The following is a 19,615-nucleotide window of genomic DNA, read 5'->3' on the forward strand; positions in this document are numbered from 1 at the left end:
CACGCCACCGAGCCTGCCACCGCGCCTTAGCTCTGGTTTGAAACGTCTCCCCCCGACTAACGGGGGCTGCGCCGCTCCCGGAGGGACTGCTGTCCCGGAGGGACACACGGCTCCAGACCGCAAGCCTTCGGCGCACCTGCCCTCGGGGTCACACACCTCCCACCGGCTTCGCCAACTCGGCCGTAAGGGCAGGGGGGAAACCGAACCGAACGCCTCCTCACCGCGCCGGCCCATCCCGCTCCTCCCGTTCCAACGGCACGGTCACCCTCGCCGCGGCCGCACTCACCTGCCGCCTCTTTCGCCGCTCCGTTCCCCTCGCACTCTCCCACCGTCCCGCCGGGCTCCGCGGGCACCGACACCCGCCGCGCCCCGGAGACCTCCGCGGCGGGAGGCCCCCGGCTGTCGCCTCCTTCCCCTCTGCCTTTCTGCCGCCTCCGGGGACCTCACGAAGGGCTGCCCTGAGCCGCCTACCTCCAGGTCCCCGGGCGCCGGTTGCAGCAACCGCTCCGCAACCGCCCCGACCCCCGTTCCCGTTAATTCCCGGTACCCACCCCGAGACACCACGGACCCGCTCGCCAGGACCCGCGCTGATTGGCTGCTTTCCACCCCCCCACACTGTCCTCCTATTGGATGCTCCGTCCGGTGCCCAGGAGCCAGCAACGCCCGCCCCTCCGGCAAAATGATAGCCTGCCTAGGCACGTCAATCACCATTTTCTCCGCCTATCAGAGCTCGCAGTGAGGGCAGGCGCAGTAGGGAGAGAGCAGCACCCGCCCCTTTCCGCAACACGATTGGCTGCCGAAGACAAGTCAATCATCATTCTCTTGGCCCATCAGTACTCGCAGTTTGCGCATGCGCAGTACGGAGCGTCCGACACCCGCCCCTCCGGCAATCTGATTGGTGGACAGAATGGCAATTGACGTGCCTTGGTAGCCTATCAGCGATCCGCCCCCCCCCCCAGCCTTCCCGCGCCATCTGATTGGCCCGCTCTGCACCCTCACCCGTCTGCTCTCCGCCCTGCCGGGACCCCCACGCCCTTTGCCCGCGCGGCTTCCAGCAGCCGCGTTTGAAAGGAAACAACAAACCGCGCTCCTTTGCTTGACGCTGACAAGCGGGGCGGGTGGTCACCTACCCTTAAATTCATTGTGAACAGAGAGAGCCCTAAGGAGCTCCGGCCGGCAGGTTTCTCTCCCCTGTGCCCGGGACCGAGGAGACGCCGCCGCCTCCTGCTGCCGCCTCGCCCGTTCCTCTCGCAGCGGGGCCGCCCCGGGAGAGCCGGGCGCCTCTTTTTTTCCCGGCGGCTCGTCCGACCGCTGCCCCCCCCTTTCTGACGGGCACGACCTCGGTCGCAGCGGCAGCGCCCCCCTCTTACCCGCGGCACGGGCACTGGGCGCCGCTCCCCAGCTGCAGTTCCGGGCGGTGGCCACCAGACGGCAGCACCGAGCGCGGTCACGCAGCGCCCCCGGGCCCCGCAGCGCGGGCGCTTTTTCTTGACCCGTGGGCAGCCCGAGCTCCCCGAACGCGCTTTCCCAGAGCCGCGCACATGGCAGACACACTGATAAAAGATAATAGCCCGACATTGCTAAAATGTGTTTTTTTCCTAAAGATGCCTTCTGTCCTAATAAAATACATTGCCTCTCCCTGTGCCCCGTGTCTTGTCTGCAGCAGTAACTCGGCTCGCCCGCAGCTGTGGCAGCTCTGCTGCTGCTACAGGGTCAGTTCCAGCCCTTACCCTCGGCTGAGCAGCAGCCGGGCAGGCGCTGCTGCTCTGGGCGCTGCGCATCCTTCAGGAACGGTTCTCAAACGATCCTGTGCAACGATGTCCAGAGCCAGGACCCCGCGGCGGGGGACAGGAGCACACGGCCGGGCCCGTCCCGGCTCGGGGCTGTTTCCGCAGTCGCTGTGAGCTGATCCGTGAGCTGGAACCAACCTCCCCATGCCCCGGCCCGGCCCTTTGTCCCCGGCTTTCCCAGGGCAGCGCAGCGGGCTGGGTCACACCAACTGTTCTCTGCTGGCACCACCCAGCCGGGTCACCTGTGTCTGCGGTTGTGGGGACACCCCACGGGCTCCCTGGAAACGGACAGCACAGCACTGAGAGGGGGCGTTCAGGAGCCTCTGCGCTTTTGGGTTGGTTTGGATTTTTTTTTCCTTTTGTTGTTTTGATCGTTAGCTTCTTGTTGTCGGTTGGTTTGTTTTTAAGCTGTTACTCTATATAGCTCATCCATGGTGCTTATAGAGCATGGGTAAATCTACCCTGCTTCCTCACAGGAGACAACCATCTCACAACAGGTGATTGAATCTGCTATAGAAAAGTTCAACCACCTCCTGTACAGCAAAGGATAAAAGAAAGTATGGATTTTTGTTGCATCTAATCCACAATGCAAGTACCCATTAACAATACATTCAAATATTCACAGTGAAGGTAGTTCCTGGCACGATTGTATTAGCATTCTTACTATTTTACGGGAGAAACACAGGGCACAGCTGATTTTGCCCACGTGCAGCGCAGTGATCACACGGGTGCGGTGAACCGGGTGGAAGGCCCTAGAAAAGGAAAATCAGCCTCCGTGTGCAGGGCCAAAACAGAAATCCTTTTCAAACTGTGCCATTTTAAAAAGCTACCAGGGGTATAAAGCAGAAAAAAGAGCAGTGAATGTGTATAATGACACAATTAGATGGTTCTCCAGTTCCATGCTGTGCTCTTTTACTAACAGTGTCTGCTGGAGTGGATACCCTGGACACCAACAAGCGGGTCCTGGTGCTGTGCCCATGGTGATTCATCCACTGTGGCCGTGGGTGTCAGGCCCTGATACAATAGACACAAAACCTTGGGAGGGAGGTGATCACAGTAGAACGCTTAAAGATAATGAGCTAGCAGACTTGATTTAATCTTTACTTAAAAATACACATGGCTGCTGTCTTTTCTACAGTTTAGGTAGGACAGGCTCCAATATCTCTATGAATTACAATACATGACAAAAATTAAAGGGGGAAAGCTTTATTTTTACAATGGTAAATACAGTCTAAATCAATTTGGGAAACAGGTAAAGGGGTGTAGCAAATGAGGCACAGACGATCCTGTTTTATCTCAGAAGGCTTTGGCGTATTTACAGCTTTAGGCACAGCGTGTCCAATCCCGTATAAAATGCACTGTCCATACCAATTCAGCCTGTCCCCCGATATAAGGACATCAGGATGCCACCCTGCATTCACCAAGGGACAATCCTGATCTAATGTTCTCTGTGTATTCTACACCAATATCTGTTCGTCAACAAACCTTTTACTGGTTTCAATTTCTTTCCCTGATTATTCTTTTTCAAATACAATGCGTATGTAACATTTTGTATTGTGTAATATGCATTATATAATAGACAATATATGATTTAAAACATATCTCATTATATATTACATGTAGTGCATTACTATACTACACATCTCGGGTATACCCACCCAGACCTGTGCAGCATATTAATATTCTTTACAGTGGCCACCATTAATTACAATATTCCCTGGTTGCTGTTCCCCAGGGAGTCAAACGATCCTTTTCCACTGTCACAAAACACAGCCCGGGCGGGATTTCTTCCAAATCGCTCCTGTCCCTTGTCCACTACCTATTTCACAATCACAATAACAGACAATTGGTTAACCGTAAGTATTGGACTATAAAATCACCCGAGACACAAGTAACAACAGATCACTAAAGACACAAACAATTATACAATTGCTAAGGCACAAACAGCAAAATCACTAAAGGTACCTTTACCAAATTACTATTCCCTCGTTTTTCTCTTTTATTTATTGTTTTCTCATTTTCCTCTTTAGTTTTTTATTTCTTTTTAATTTACCCAATTTACCAAAACGCGCAGACCCAACGCGCTGGTGTCGCCCACGTCTCGCGCAGGCAGCCTGCAAACAAACCAGACTATGAAAGTGCCTTACCTCATTGATGGGGTTTTACCCACGTCCCGAGCTGGCCCGAGGATCCGTGATCCCTTCCGGGAATTCCCCGGTGCCGGCACAAGGTCCCAGAGATCCTGGGGTCCACGGGAGGTCAGGCAGATTATCCCATCCTCGTCGCCAGAAAACGATACCGAAAAGTCGGCAAACAGACTCTTTAACATGGTTTTGAAAGTGTTAAAAAGCAGGCACTTTTATTACGGCGCGCTGGGCACTCGGGGGATCGCTCCTCTAATCCAGCGTGCGTTCCGCTTTCCTCTGGTTTTACATATCCTGGAACTCCTGAAACAGCAAAACACGCCAACCACTGTTTACAGACGTCCCGTGCTCTTTCACCAGTGCGTGCAGCCGCAACGAGAAATCTGGAATGAGCGTCTACAGAAACACATACGTATTTACCCAATTCAGAACAACGCGTTACATCAGCTGGCCGTACTTGTCAGTAATCCCTCCTGGATTAACGACCTCTTTGGATGGCACGGGTGCCGACTGTTGGCAATCAGGGCAGGACATAAGAACGCTCCTGGCCTGATCCGTTGTAATTTGAAATTGTCGTTTTAACGACTTTGCATTCTGGTGAAAGAGTTTACGTGATAATTTACCTTGCTCCAAGGCTTTAGGCACAGTAAGCGGCACAGCTCGTGCATCGGCCCTCCTATTGCCTTCCGCAAGAGGTCCTGGAAGGGCAGCGCGAGAGCGGATGTGCGCTGCATAAAAACCATGACGTCTATGATTTATTAGGAACCATAGCATTCTCAATTCAGCCATCAAAAGAGGATTATCCTCTTCCTTCAGAAAAGAAGCTTCCAGGCAGATAAGTATGCCAGCTGCACAATATGAGTCAGTTACAACATTCAAAGCCTCATTACAGAACACTCAAAAGCGATCCTAACAGCTGTCAGCTCAAGAACTTGTTTGACCCCTGGTCTCCTTTTTCTACTTTGTGTTTGCAACACTGGGTATCTGAGTTTAGCCATGTAATTACAACTTTACGTGAGCAACCAGAGGCATCGGTAAATTCAGTCTTGTCGTTGCTGACAGCAGCACTTGCCATACATCGGTAAATTACCAATTTCAGCCCACAGTTTATGTTGAGGGTAATAAACTGGTATGTTCCCTGCGTATGTTGCCAATGCAATCTGGAAATTCACATCTTCAGTTAATTACCATTGTAACTTCACCTTTGTTGTAGGAACAAATACACCTTCAGGTCTATCCAATACATAGCATATAAACATTCCCTGCCTTTAATTATTGGTTGTGAATATATTTCTTTTATTATCCAAACTGTTTCCATTAGCACGTGAGCTAGAAAAACCCATACTGCCCCAATCACCTTTCTCCTTCCTTGAGCTCTCCTGACCTGTGGTTCCACCACCCGTGTCTTCTTCCTGGGTCCCTCTTGACTCACAGGTGCGCTCCAACCCTCCTTCTCGATCACTCTTCCTCACAGGTTCGCCTCCTTCCTTTTCCTTTGCACGCTGCTCCACCTGAAGAGAAACACAGGGAGGACTGAGCTACACCAGCCCAAGGGCACTACAGTCAGACGGGGGCTGACACCTCCCCACACCCCACAGCGAGCCCACCTTGCCCTGGCCCCGGCCCCTCGCACAGGCCTTAGAGATATCATAGCTCAGTACAAATCCCCACGGTCCTCACCTGCTGTTTGGTGCTTGCGGAGGGTCACACTCCCTGTGCCCCAGGGCACTGGCCCTACACGGCCAAGCTCGGCAGCGGGACTGTCTGGAGCTGCCGCTGGCTGGTTCTCCAGCTTTAGGGTCACCCGCAGAAGCCCGCTCTCCTCAGCTCTGCACACCCATCCAGTTGCGCCGCCCAGGCAAAGTCAGCTTCACCCTCTGCTCTACACCTCACCTGCAAACAACCAACTTTCAACTGACAACTGTCCAAAACCCACCGACAAACTCTCCAAATCTCAGCCTTTCGTTTGCAACTGCTGCCTCTAGTGCATCTCACAGACAAGCCTTCAAAATCCCCTCATCCTGCAATAACACTCCAGCACTGATCACCTGCGGGAACAACTACCACAATACCATGCAAACACCAACCAGTTCTGGCACGGAAATATCACTTTCTCCTCAAGATTCCACCCTACACCAACTGCTGACAAACACACGCTGTCCTCACCAAAGCCAAACGCTGCAACAACCAGCGACAACTCAAATTTGCGTGGGCGGTGCAAAATTGCAGGGGTGAGCTAACGCAGAGCTGGGCTTGAAAGCTGCAGAGTGTGCACCCTGTGGTATAACGTGGCGAGCTACTGCCATTCTGCCTTCTCCCTGGGAGAAGCGCGTGAGCAGAGGCTGCTTCAAGGCACGATGGGAACGGTTTGGTTCTCCGGGTCTCTCAGGGCGAGAGCGATAAATGTGATCTGTGTCGTGGCGCAGGAACTTCCCGTACACTTGCTCCTCCATTCGGTCTTGGGTGCTGCAAGAGAGGAAGCGAGAGATTCAGGGCAAGATTGACAACCTCGGCGTCCCCGTCCCAGCCACGGGTCACCCAAACCTGCAGACATCCCGGGAGGCCCCCTAAGATTTACACTCCCCTATGCCCCACCCTTGAAGCCTGGACATCGCCAGAACCATAGAGCAAGTATTTCTTGAGGAGGCACCCAAAGGCTCCGTGTTCTCTTTCAGGCAGATGCTAGCGCAAGATTGCAAATCATCTCACAGCTACCAGGAAGGTAAAAAATAACGTCTTGAAATGGGAAAGGAACAGGTATTGTTTCTCTTCATCACCTCCCTCATTGCCACGTTATCAAGGTCTCCCGCAATGTTCCACAGGAAACTTGAAGCTTGGAATTCCTGGTATTCTGAACCTGGGCAAGAAAGGAAGAAAAGCATGAGACTGATTCATAAAGAGGGTGGCTGCTCGTAACATGGAAAGAGCAGTAACAAGGTAAAAAGATATCACTTTTCCTTAGAGAGCTCTCAAAGCTGCCTGTTAAGGACAAGAAAAACAAACTTGTGACGGACCATTACTTAAAATCCAAGGCCCAGGAAGCGATCTAATGTACATTGAAACGCGGGCCACGAGACAGTGGAAGTGCCACGAGCTGAGACTGAAGGGACAGAGGATGAATTTCCAAAGAAGTTTAGGTTTCGATGTCAAAGCGGAAAATTCTACGTCATTAAAATATAATGCAAAAGTCAGTGTAAAATCAAGTAAGGCAACGACTCCAAATGAACTCCCAGGCGCTTCAGTCACTCAGGAGATCAAAAACGCGGATCATTTCTCACCTGCCCCCCTCCCAAACCCCAGCCTATGTCCCCTGCTTCCAGCTTACCTGAGCCCAGATTAAAGGAGGATTTCAGAGGCCATGCCAAGTTCTGCTGCTCCTCGTTCGGGTTGCCAGTCTTCCTCCTCGCTCTGGAATTGCAGGTCAACCGCCTTCCTGTTCTTCTTTGATGGACGCTGAGCTGCCGCGTTACCCGCTGCCGTCTGAGCGGATCTCGGGGAGCCTCTGGAACTGCCAGAGCGCTCCCCCCACCAACATTCTCTTGCCTTGTTTTCGGGGTTCCTCTTCACCAGCTGAGGCGCCCTCCCACCCCCCGCCGCCCTCTTACCTTTTTCTAGAGGTCTCTTGAGCCACCAGCAAGCTCCCCCGCACCTTCCCTCAGCGATCTTGGCCCGCCAGAGGCCTGCCCCTCGTCAGCCTCCTCCCCTTTTCCTGGGTGCTGCTTGAACCACTGGTGGGCTCCCCTCCACCATCCTCTCGTCCTTTGTAGGGGAGTCTCGTGACTCACCAGAGCGCTCTCCGCCGTTGCCTTGCTGGGGTTATTGACACCGCTTGACTTGCCAGAGCGCTCCCCCTCGCAGTTCTCTTGTTGGATTTCTTGGGACCTTTTGAACCATTGGAACAACGGGAATGCTCCCCCCCACTGTGACCTTGCCTTTCTTCAGTGCGATCTTGACGTGCTGGAGCACTTCCCCGCGCCGTCCTCTTGCCTTTTACTGGGGAGTCTCTTGAATATCCACAGCACTCCCCCCTGCCATCCTTTACCAGATTTTTTGACACTTCTTGACATCTCCGAGTGCTCTCACTCACCCTTGTCTTGCCTATTTTCAGGGCGCTCCTGTCCCGCTGGATGCTCCTCCCTGCTGTCCTATTGCCAGATGGAGAATTCTCGACCTGTCCCAGCGCTACCCCACCGTCCTTCTGCCTTCTACCTGGGAAGTCACTTGAAGAACTGGAGCACTCCCCCCTGCTGTCCTCTTGCCTTTCTTCACTGAGATTTTGGCCTGCCAGAGCACTCCTCCCTGTTGTCCTCTTACTGGATTTCTTGGGACCTCTTGACCCACTGGGTTTCTCCTCCTGCTGTCCTTTTGCCTTTCTTTAGTACAATCTCAGCCTGCTGGAGCGCTCCCCCTCGCCGTCCTCCTGCTGGATTTCTTGGAACCTCTTGACCCCTTAGGGCGTTCCCCCTGCCACCCTCTTGTGGTTTTTGGGGGAGTCTTGTGATCAACCAGGCCGTTTCCCCCCACCATCCTCTTCCCCTTTTTTTCCTGGGTGCTTCTTGATCCACCAGAGTGCTCTCAAAGCTGCCTGTTACCATCCTCTAACCATTCTCTTGCCTTTTTTGGTGGAGTCTTGTGACTCACCGGAGCGTTCTCCACCATTGTCTTGCTGGATTTGTTGACAACGCTTGACTTGCCGGAGCGCTCCCCCTCACAGTTCTCTTCCTGGATATCTTGGGACATTTTGAACCACTGGGGGGCTCCCACCCGCCATCCTCTTACCGCATTTATTGAGACGTCCTGATCTGCCAGAGCGTTCCCCCTCGCCGTCCTTTTGCTGGATTTCTTGGGATGCCTTAAACAACTGTGGGGCTCCCACCCACCATCCTCTAACCGCATTTATCGAGATTTCCTGATCTGCTGGAGCGCTCCCCCTTGCCGTCCTCTTGCTGGATTTCTTGGGATCTCTTGGACCACTGGGGGGGCTCCCACCCGCCATCCTCTTACCGCATTTATTGAGACTTCCTGATCTGCTGGATTGCTCTCCCCCTGGCCTTCCTCTTGCACTTTTTTGGGGGAGTCTTCTTCACACATCCGAGCGCTCTCCCTCACCCTTGTCTTGCCTCTAGTCAGGGCGCTCTTCTCCCGCTGGAACGCTCCTCCCCGCCATCCTATTGCCAGACTGAGAATTCTTGACCTGCCGCAGTCCTGCCCCGCCATGCTCCTGCCTTCTGCCTGGGAAGTCACTTGAAGAACTGGAGCGCTCTCCCCCGCTGTCCTCTTGCCTTTCCTCAGTGGGATTTTGGCCTGCTAAAGAGCTCCTCCCTGTCGTCCTCTTGCTGGATTTCTCGGTACCTCTTGACCCACTGGGTCTCTCCTCCTGCCGTCCTTTTGCCTTTCCTTAGTACATTCTTGGTCTGCTGGAGTGCTCCCCCCCACCATCCTCTTGCTGGATTTCTCGGGACCCCTTGTCCCATATAGGACATTCCCCCCCACCACCATCCTGTTGTGTTTTTTAGGAGAGTCTTGTGATCGACCAGAGCGCTCCCCCCTTGACATCCTCTTCCCCTTTTTCTGGGTGACTTTTGAACCACTGGTGAACTCTCCCCCATCATCCTCTTGCCACATATATTGAGACTTGTTGATCCGCCAGAGCGCTTCCCCCACTGTCCTCTTGCCAGATTTACTGATACCTCTTGTCCTGTCAGAGCGCTCCCTCTCGCAGTCCTCTTTGTTCAGTTTGTAGGGTAGGAGGGGGGGATCTCTGATTACAGAAAGGTCCCTTTGTTCTAGGAGACATTCCCTTGCTCCATGCTTCAGGTTGCCCATCTTCCCTCTCATTTTCAATATGCACGTCCATCACCTTCCTCCTCTTCTTTCTTGATCCCTCGACTCCCGGATGAACTCAAATCCTCTTTCTTGATCACTCTTTCTCGTAAGTTCACAACCTTACTTTCCTTTCTTGCTTTCGCCTTTGTGAGCTGCTCCACCCAAACCGAAATGCCCTGAAGACAGAAATAAATACACCCACCCCAAGCCCGTACAGTCACATAGGGGGTGAGTCCGGTCGCTGACGCATCCCCACATCCCACAGCAAGCCCACCTTGCCTTGGCCCCGGCCCCCCGCACAGGCCTTCCCACCAACCCAGCCCCTCCGTAGCAGCACAGTTTCCCAGCATGCACCCCACAAAGACTTTCTTTGCCAGTCACCCCTGGCACTTACAGCAACACACCACATCAGCATCAAGAGCCCTGGGAGTGGAGAGCTGGCCAGGCCCTCACCCCGGCAGGATCCTCTTCCCCCTCCTTTAGCTGATGGCAGACAGACAAGACACCTCCCAAGAGGTGTCCAGCCCTCTCTCTCAACCACTCATGAGTACAAAAGCCCAGCCTCTACTCACCCACCCCGCCTCCCAAAACCCCACCAGCAGCCCCTGGTCCAGCTGAACAGCAGCCAGTGCTGAAGACCTGGCTCGTGTTGTCGGACACAACCTTCCCATGGATGTCTGGGCCCCTGAGCAGTTTCCAGGGGTGGGAGGGCGCAGTCCTGATTACAGGGAGGTCCCTGTCCCAAGGGGGACATTTTCTTCCTCCTCACTCCTGACTCGCAGCTCCATCACCTTCCTCCTCTTCTTTCTTGATCCCTCCTGACTCGCAGGTCTACCACCGTCATCTTCTTTCTTGATCCCTGTTGACTTGCAGATGCACTCCAATCCTCTTTCTTGATCGCTCTTCCTCGTAGGTTCACCACCTTCCTCTTCCTTCTTGCTTTCACCTTTGCGAGCTGCTCCACCCGAACAGAGATGCACAGAAAACAAAAATATACCCACCCCAGGCCCGTACAGTCACACGAGGGGGCGAGTCCGGTCGCTGACGCATCCCCACACCCCACCACAAGGCCACCTTGCCTTGGCCCCGGCCCCCCGCACAGGCCTTCCCACCAACCCAGCCCCTCCGTAGCAGCACAGTTTCCCAGCATGCACCCCACAAAGACTTTCTTTGCCAGTCACCCCTGGCACTTACAGCAACACACCATACCAGCATCAAGAGCCCTGGGAGTGGAGAGCTGGCCAGGCCCTCACCCCGGCAGGATCCTCTTCCCCCTCCTTTACCTGCTGGCAGACAGACACCTCCCAAGGGATGACCACCCTGCTCCCTTAACTGCTCCCAAGTCCAAGAGCCCAGCCCCTGCTCACCACCCCCACCTCCCAAAACACAGCCAACAGCCCCTGCTCCCATTTTACCACTTTACCCCCGAGCACGGTTTCTAGGGGTGGGAGGGGGACGCACTTATCACAGATCGTTCCCTGTGCTTAAGGATACATTCTCCTTCTCGCTGGCTCAGGCTGCCCATCTTCCTCCTCACTCTTGACTCGTAGCTCCATCACCTGTCTCCTCTTTTGTCCCCTCCTGACTCACAGGTCCACCACTGTCATCTTCTTTCTTGACTCTGCTTGACTCACAGCTGCGCTCCAATCCTCTTTCGTGATCGCTCTTCTGTGTCAGTACACGGAAGACCGGGCACATGAGAAACTGCAAGAGTCAACAGCATGAGAACAAGCATTAGTGGAAAAATACAAGAACAAAGGACTGTATGCTATGTGATACATCAAGGACAGAGGAGTTGATACAGGATTGATGCATCAAGGACAGAGGGACAGCTTGTGATAGACAAAAAAGGTGTTGATGGCAGTGACTTTGGTGGGAACACAAAACACATCACTTATGTAATGACTAACTTAGCTAATCAACAAATGCTTGAGCAAGCATCATAGCGAGTATAAACGCAAGCCTGAATTTGTAATAAACATCTCTCATTGCACCTTAAAAGAGAGTCCGTACCGCATTCGCTACAAATGGCGCCCTGGAACAGGGACTTTCAGCATGCCTATAAAGGCAGCAGCCGCTCTGGTAGCGAAGCCCAATCGAACCAGGAAACAGGACCGGGAACCAGGACAGTGCGCGCCCACCACCAACGAAAGGTGAGCGATTGGGAACCGTGGGAGGGAAGTTATCCCTTAAGCAAAGACAAACCCTGGATGTCCTTCAACATGCGCTACAAACGCAAAATCAGGATGTATCAGGGGTCTGATTGGTGAGTTTATTACAATGGATTGCTAATCATGTGCTAGACTTTCCTACAACTGGTACATTTCAGTTGGAGACATGGCACAAAGATGAATGAGAATTATATGAACAGGTAACGACTGGAGATAAAGCTGCTTGCAAAATATTCATCTACTTGGGGAAAAATTATGACTACTAAGATACAGGATACAGGACTGATACATCAGGGGCAGAGGGACAGCTTACTATAGAAAAAAATGCGTATATGGCAGTTACATCGCTCATGTAATGTCTAACTTAGCTAAAGAGCAAATGCTTGAGCAAGCATCATAGCGAGTATAAATGCAAACCTGAGTTTGTAATAAATGTCTCTCATGGCACCTTACCGTGAGTCCACGCCAGATTCGCTACACTCTTCCTCATAGGTTCACCACCTTCCTCTCCTTCCTTGCTTTTCCTTTGCACGCTGCTCCACCTGAAGAGAAACACACAGAGGACTGAGCTACACCAGCCCAAGGGCACTACAATCAGACAGGGGCTGAGTCCGGGGGCCGACACCTCCCCACACCCCACAAAGAGCCCACCTTGCCTTGGCCCCGGCCCCTCGCACATGCCTTAGAGATATCATAGCTCAGTACAAATCCCCACAGTCCTCACCTGCTGTTTGGTGCTTGCGGAGGGTCACACTCCCTGTGCCCCAGGGCACTGGCCCTACACGGCCAAGCTCGGCAGCGGGACTGTCTGGAGCTGCCGCTGGCTGGTTCTCCAGCTTTAGGGTCACCCGCAGAAGCCCGCTCTCCTCAGCTCTGCACACCCATCCAGTTGCGCCGCCCAGGCAAAGTCAGCTTCACCCTCTGCTCTACACCTCACCTGCAAACAACCAACTCTTCAACTGACAACTGTCCAAAACCCACCGACAAACTCTCCACACCTCAGCCTTTCGTTTGCAACTGCTGCCTCTAGTGCATCTCACAGACAAGCCTTCAAAATCCCCTCATCCTGCAATAACACTCCAGCACTGATCACCTGTGGGAACAACTACCACAATACCATGCAAACACCAACCAGTTCTGGCACGGAAATATCACTTTCTCCTCAAGATTCCACCCTACACCAACTGCTGACAAACACACGCTGTCCTCACCAAAGCCAAACGCTGCAACAACCAGCGACAACTCAAATTTGCGTGGGCGGTGCAAAATTGCAGGGGTGAGCTAACGCAGAGCTGGGCTTGAAAGCTGCAGAGTGTACACCCTGTTGTTTAACGTGGCGAGTCACTCCCATTCTGCCTTCTCCCTGGGAGAAGCGCATGAGCAGAGGTTGCTTCAAGGCACGATGAGAACGGTTCGGTTCTCCGGGTCTCGGAGGGCGAGAGTAATAAATGTGGTCTGTGTCGTGGCGCAGGAACTTCCCATCCACTTGCTTCTCCATTCAGTCTGGTGCTGCAAGAGAGGGAGAGAAAGAAAAAGTTAGGACCGAGTTAACAACCTCATCATCCCTGACCCCTAATCTGCAGGAATCCTAGGAGGCCTGATATAATTTTGCTCATCTCCCTGTCTTTGCTGGAATACTTTACTGTAGAAATTTCTGTCATCAACATTCTCTTAACCGATCTGATGTGTTCATAGTTCCTAGCCCAGCATCCTTTCCTCAAAGTACCTCAGCATTTCCCTTTGAAACCACACCTTAGTGCCATCCCGTCCCAGAGCTACCTCAGCATTTCCCACTGCAGCCTCTGCGATGCCATCTCCTCCCTGAGGTACCTCAGCCTTTACCACCAAAACCTCTCTCCCTTCCGTCCTCTCCTTTAAGTCCCTCAGCCTTTCCCATCAAAGCCTCCCCCGATGTCATCCCCTCCCTGAGGTACCTCAGCCTTTCCCGTCAAAGCCTCCCCCGATATCATCCCCTTCCCGAGGTAGCTCAGCCTTTCTTGTCAAAGCCTCCCCCGATATCATCCCCTCCCCGAGGTACCTCAGCTTTTCCCGCCTAAGCTCCTCCCGCGCCGTCCCGCCCTCAGGTTTCTCCGCCGCTCCCTCCGTTCCCGGCCCCCCCCGCCCCTCGCGCCCCCCCTTGGCGCTCCCGACCCGCCGCTGCCCCCTCCCGCTCGCTTTCCTCCCTCTGTCCTGTGTCACTACGGGGGCTCCCCCTCCGCCCCACGGCCCCGCCCGAGCCCCGCGCAGCGCTCAGCGCGTGGCTCCCTTCCCTCACAGCCGCCCGCGTGCTTCCCCCTCGCCCCGGCCTGGGGCCGCGCTGTTGCGGCTGGCTGCCCCTCGCCTTCCTCCTTCCGAAACCAGCCCGTCTGTCACCCTCCAGCCTCGCCCCTCAGCCGGTCCCGGGCCGCCCCGTCCAGTCTCCCCGCTGTCCGCCCGCCCCTCGCTCACCGCCGGCCCCGCCGTTCCTCGCGCGCTGCTCCAGCCGCCGCCCCTCCGGCACGCGCTCCGCGGCCCGCGCACTTACGCAGCGTGTCCCCGCCCATCCCGCGCAGGAGCCAATCCCGTCCGCGTCCGCCACCGGGCTGCGCCCCCCCCCCCCCCCCCCGCCTCCGCGCCCGGCACTGGCCCCCCCTGCCCCTCGCCTCCCGTCCCGGAGCCACCGGCGGCCGCAGAGCGGCGCTGTCCGCCCGCAGCGCGGGGCCGGGAGCTTTCAGGCTGCGTCTGCCTGGGACCGAGGGCTCCGCCGCCTGCCCGGGACAGCCCGGGACCGAGGGCTCCGCCGCTGCAGCCCGTTTCGTGCCGTTTGCACCCCCCAGGTTACACGGCTGCAGCCTTCCTGCTGGTTTAGCTCACACACCTTTCTTCTTTCTAACTGCACAGCAGTTCACACTCACAAAAGTTCGTGCTGGTTGGCATAAGAGTATCTGCATAAGAATTTACAAACATTACAAAGATATACCACAGACCACAGCTTTCTAAGCTTTCAAGTTAAAGTTCCATGTTTAAATAAAACAGACAATACCAGTAGAGCTGTGTACCTCTGTCGTCTTTGTTCAGAAAGAAGTGACAACACCAGAAAACACATTGACAGCCAGTGCTTTGAACAGTGAAGGTGGGATCTACAAAAGTCTGATTAAACTAAACAGCCTCAGGTCTTTATCAAGCTGCAGATCTGCCAGGAATGCTGAAATGCAAGAGTTTACTCCTGCAATATTCCACGATGGAACAGCCACTTCATATCAAATATAATCTCAAAGTTCCAAACCAGTACATTAAAAAGCTACCAGTAAGTATTAGAAGACCACTGCAAGATCTTATTGCTTTTTGAGTTAAATAATAATTTTTCAATAAACCAAAACCCAAACAGGTTCTCAAATCTGTTGCTTATCCTCCTGTTCATTCATTAGCACTGCAGCAATCAGTTTTTATACAATGTGTCAACAGAGGCGTCTAAAAAACCCCAAACAAAACTTATTCAAGTCCACGGACACCCCCGCCCTCCTTGCCCCCCCTCACCCTGAGCCCCACGATCACCACTTGGTGCGGGAGAGGAGCACAACTCGACAGACAGAACCAGAAATCCGACTGCGGTAAGAAGGAAACATCGAGGTAGTTACAGCTTCCTTAAACATTCAAAATCTGATGTCTTCCAAAACAAAGCACATCATCCTCATCATTTAAAAAGCAAAGTTGCTTTGTACGTCTCTGATCCTCACACCAGCTGAGTGGTTCTCAAGTCCGCTGAGCTCCACTGTGCAGCCACCCCCACGTCTGTGTCGCCTTGTCTGGAGTCCCCAGTCGCGGGACAGTGAGTGGGGTTGGACTCCAGTGATAAAGAAAAACACAAAGAGTCAGATTGGAAAAGTAATTAAAACAGAAGATCTGAAAGCCAGTTTAATTTTAATAACTTATTTGTACACTGCTATAAGCATATGAAGTATGGGGGTCACGAACTCTTGCTACCACATATGTGCCTTATTACAATAAGCACAGGAAACAAGGAAGTAGCATTCCTTCTATTTTTGATGTAATTATGAGCTAATACATCTCCTGAGATGGCTTCCAGACCTGATTTAGTATCTACACTGTGTTGTACTGCAGATAAATACCTCAGGTCAGCATTAATTGAAGACAATGTGCAGAATGAGCAATATGCAGGTAAGCACAAGATCCTGGATTCCTTACAAGAGTCTACTTCTAAAATTGTCTGAAAATGCTGCAGAAATTGTAGCAGATAAACAACAGTAGCCACATTTTGTCCTATGGCATTTACATAATGTTGATCCACCTGTATTAACTTGTGCCCTTTCGGAACAGAGCTGTAAACTCAGTGTGTCCAAAGACTTCTTTCTTTTGAATAGAATACGCTTAAACTGGCTGTCTTGAACAGACTGGCTGTGCAGACTTGCAGCAGTTGAATGGAGGATGTGATTCCAGTGAATGGAGACAGAAAGAAGATCAGCACAAAAGCAGCAATGACAGACCAGAGACACCCACCTAAAGCCTACGGAGACCAAAAAGAGTCGTCGCGTGGGCTTAGCAGTTGGGGAACCAGACCAAACAGCCTGGTTATTCTCCACCAGGAGGGTCTTTATCTGGCCATGATCATGTCATCAATGGAGAAACTCACCATCATCAGACAGAGTGCAGGCGTGGGCAATGAGAGCAGCAAATCCAGCACCGACACGGTGTCAGAGTTTGTACAGACAATGAACACGCTCACGGGTCTTGTTCAATACTTTACACACTATTCTGAAAAGAGACACTGATTTAACTGTTGCACAGCACATACTGTCACTTTACACAACTTGGAGAAACAAAGCAAGCTCATAAAGTTCATACTCCATACATCAGGATAGGAGGTTACTCATAAAATGCAATCATCTCTGCCAGATACAGGCAAATGCACATATTTATTTGAAGCAAATTCCAAGTTTATACCGTCATCTCAGGTCAAATTCTGCTATCAGACACAGGACACACAGCTCAAATGCCAACAGCTCATAAGAAAGCTTCACAAGAGAATGAACTAAACATACAGCTATGGAATCAAGTGTGTTTTATCAATACATCAAATGCAACTCTAATTCCCCTAGGCCCTCACGTTAATAGAAACCCCACAGAGTTTCTAGAAAGAATGTCCATAAAATTGACATGCGACATTACCCTCAGTGAGTCTCCTGAACCAGACGGCAGAGCAACCGACCCGCAGCAAGGACAACACAGAACAGACAGTTCTGCTGGAAACGCAAGGAACGGACTAAAAGTAACCATTCTGCATTACAGAATTAATGCATTGTGTCACTTTGTGTAGATAATTCACCCATAAAAATCAGTAAATATGAAGGCCACCCTTACTGATAAATGCCTATATGTTTGTAGTCATGTTTAATAAAACACACTTTGTGAGGGTTTTTTGGCTCAAGAAGGACACTGGATCAGTGTGCTTTGGGTTATTTCTGTAAGGAGCCATAACTCAACAGAAAGATAGCTTTAAGAAAGCGTACAATTAGCTATTAATTGGACAAAATAAGTGTAGTTAGCACATAATAAATAGTTTTAAATGGTCTCACAAGTAGTTCATGTGATACTTTTCCCTCAGGGTCTCCTGATATCTCCCATTCATTTTTATTAAACCTGCTGAAATGAAGCTGTGTGTGTTTCATTTCAGTGATCTACAGGGAATTCAAACCAACAATAACAACTTGCCGTATTATCAGAAACAGTTTCTGAAGAGCAAACACAACAATATGGGAGGGGGGAGTGGAAGAAACACCACCTGGATTCATTTTCCCATATCAATTCTTATGAAAATACCCACAATAGGATGCACTTATCAGCAAGGTATACAACTGCACATCTACACACAACATAACTGCATGTAATCGCACATTTTTGACCATATTAACTACAAATTGGGCAGCTATAAAATACGTCAGTTATACCTTCATTTACTTCCAGAAATCTCCACTGAAATTATTTTGTTGCTTAAATTACTGTATAATGTGCACTTTATCGATGTGTTATACATTAAGTATACAAACATGTTATGAAAAAACAAATCTAGTCCCAATACCTTTGTGAGTTTTAAAGGACGCCGGTGGGTAACGGTGAACAATCAACAGTCATCCGGGTAAAACACCCATGGGCAGAGCTGAAACTTGTTTTCATTGGTAGGTTGTGTTTTTCTGCAAGTTGTGTTACCATACCTACATACAGCAAATAAAGATTTGACCCAAATTACATACCTTTATGTGCATACACACACGCACATGTTTGTGTTGCACAAAGATGCACACTGTTACTGAGATGTATAGGCATTGAATGTGTCAGGTAAGTAACATGACAAGAGGCTTGAGAGGTGGGTCTGCAGGGAATTCTCTAAGTAACATATTAATGCAACAAATCTGGTGGCATAAAGCTACGGGGGAAAAAAATCCAGCGGAGAATCAGATAAATTCACGTGTTCTTTAAAGACAGCTCATGCATTCAACCAACTCCCAGGTGGGCCTGGCTGTGGAAAGGAAAGTTTGCTTGAGCACTTAGCGCCAGTGTCTGATGAGCAGACAAAACACCAACTGCAGACCGGGGACCCCCAGTTCTCAACCAGTTCATGGCTCTGAGCATCTTCTTTCCACACACTGCGGGTAACGCTTTACATCTGCAATCCCCTCCCTAAACCCATCTTGTTCCTGGCTGAGAAGATACCAGATGTGGGAACTATTGCATGATAGAAGAATTTGTGCTGTTAAATCACAGGATTCTGAGCACTGCAGATGATCACAGTGCGGTGCTGCCCTGAGAAGAAAGGACGAGTGACTCTTGGTGTTCCCTGCTGCTCACTGCCCTGATCCTGCCCACCCTCATGTTCCAGCCACTCAGACCCCGGCCAGAATGACTGAGACAGGAGGGTCTCTTAAGGATGTTTTGTTTTGTCCAGATACCTTTAATTTGCTTATATACACAGATTTCATAAGAGGAAGCACTTGATTTCACCGATGACACGATTTCTCCAGTAAGGCATCTCACCAAGATTGCCAATTGACAGTCCCCCTTAGGATGAGAGAGCGTTCATGTTGAACAAACCATGAACACTTGTAGTGATTGAAACTGGGGGTTTTTCAGACAAGCACCATCTGCCTCCTGCACCAGAGACTCAACAGAATTATGTCTCAGACATTATGGCAACAACAGCTCATCCCGCAGCAATGGGTCACTCAGAGCGAAAACAATCCCATATGGACACCGTGTCCAGCAGCAGATGGGGCACTCAGGAGAAGGTGAATCGCGATTTACATCCCAACACCAGCCGAGGCCCGCAGACAGAGGCCGCGGGCTGACAGGGGAGGGGACGGGCCTTTCGTTCTCCTTCTTTGCTTCTCTTTTCCTTTCCTACACCCTTATTTCATCTCCTCTCCCTCTATGAGCAGTATAACCTAAGGCTTAGAGCCACAAAACTCCTTTGTGTAAACCCTTTGGCTGTTAAACTGTTCACCAATTTGGCTTAAGTAGCGTAAATCTTCCTGCTAATTGGGCCAAGCTGCAAAATAAAAGGTGTTGGGGTTTTTTTGTTTATGGTCCTTGAGTACCCCATATACTCTTTTCTAACTAAGGGGACCTGAATCGGAGTCACCTCCCCACACACGGACAGCTGGGGACGTTCTGCAACTTGTATGGAGAGTGG

At 51.7% G+C, this 19,615-nt stretch overlaps 2 long non-coding RNA genes across 4 annotated transcripts; both read right to left on the reverse strand.

Moving 5' to 3' along the window:
- Positions 1-3,781: 3,781 nt before the first annotated feature.
- On the reverse strand, positions 3,782-10,367 carry LOC139828382 (uncharacterized). Of its 2 annotated transcripts, none has more exons than XR_011739903.1 (5): positions 7,260-10,367; positions 6,712-6,791; positions 5,615-6,400; positions 5,319-5,445; positions 3,782-4,237 (listed from the first exon to the last, which is right to left on the reverse strand). It is a non-coding gene; the product is annotated as an uncharacterized lncRNA (long non-coding RNA). The 2 variants fall into 2 exon arrangements; XR_011739902.1 differs by having other exon boundaries at positions 5,292-5,445.
- Positions 10,368-10,951: 584 nt separating this feature from the next.
- On the reverse strand, positions 10,952-14,422 carry LOC136103301 (uncharacterized). Of its 2 annotated transcripts, none has more exons than XR_010651587.2 (4): positions 14,380-14,422; positions 12,656-13,440; positions 12,385-12,473; positions 10,952-11,464 (listed from the first exon to the last, which is right to left on the reverse strand). It is a non-coding gene; the product is annotated as an uncharacterized lncRNA (long non-coding RNA). The 2 variants fall into 2 exon arrangements; XR_011739853.1 differs by having other exon boundaries at positions 12,656-13,434; positions 14,380-14,416.
- Between the last annotated feature and the right edge of the window lie 5,193 nt (positions 14,423-19,615).

This window comes from Patagioenas fasciata, chromosome 7, assembly GCF_037038585.1.
Source record: "Patagioenas fasciata isolate bPatFas1 chromosome 7, bPatFas1.hap1, whole genome shotgun sequence".
Classification (NCBI taxonomy): Eukaryota; Metazoa; Chordata; class Aves; order Columbiformes; family Columbidae; genus Patagioenas; species Patagioenas fasciata.